Here is a 699-nt window from a genome sequence, read left to right on the forward strand (position 1 = left end):
TTAAACACAGGCCGGAGCGACCGAGCGGGATCAGCGGCCCGCGCGGAGGGTCTTTAAAATGTACAAAGTCCTAGGAACAATGGCAGAATCGCTCGACGGCCGTCTGCTCCCGGCGGCCGCGGTGGAAGGACTGTACACCCCACCCGGGGACGGCTGTCTGCTCCCGGCAGCCGTCCTTCCCCCCAAACCCACACGTTGACCGACACCGGCCGAGGGCGAAAGGCTCGCGGTGTGGAAGGATCGTGGCCACGGCTAATCTAGCGATGCCCGCGTTGGACGGTCACACCGCACGACAGAGCGGGGCCGCATCTGGCGCGAGGCGGCCTTCAGGCACGTGGTTCGAGACGACCTCACCCGCCCTAGCCCGGAGCGGAAAGACTTTGAAATTTTCAAAGTCCAAGGAACACTGGCAGAATGGGAGGACCGGCCGCCTCCTTAAACACAGGCCGGGCGAAAAATATGCGAATGTTGGGTCTCATCCAAGAAAGGGAGTTACCGGCCGCCTCCTTAAACACAGGCCGGGCGAAAAATATGCGAATGGTCCATCCAAGGAAGGAGGACCGGCCGCCTCCTTAAACACAGGCCGGGCGAAAAATATGCGAATGGTCCATCCAAGGAAGGAGGACCGGCCGCCTCCTTAAACACAGGCCGGAGAGATGGAGCGGGATCAGCGGCCCGTGAACTGAGCGACCACCGGCC

This window comes from Syngnathus floridae, unplaced genomic scaffold (assembly GCF_059516105.1).
Source record: "Syngnathus floridae isolate MCC-2025c unplaced genomic scaffold, RoL_Sflo_1.0 HiC_scaffold_115, whole genome shotgun sequence".
In the NCBI taxonomy this organism is placed as follows: Eukaryota; Metazoa; Chordata; class Actinopteri; order Syngnathiformes; family Syngnathidae; genus Syngnathus; species Syngnathus floridae.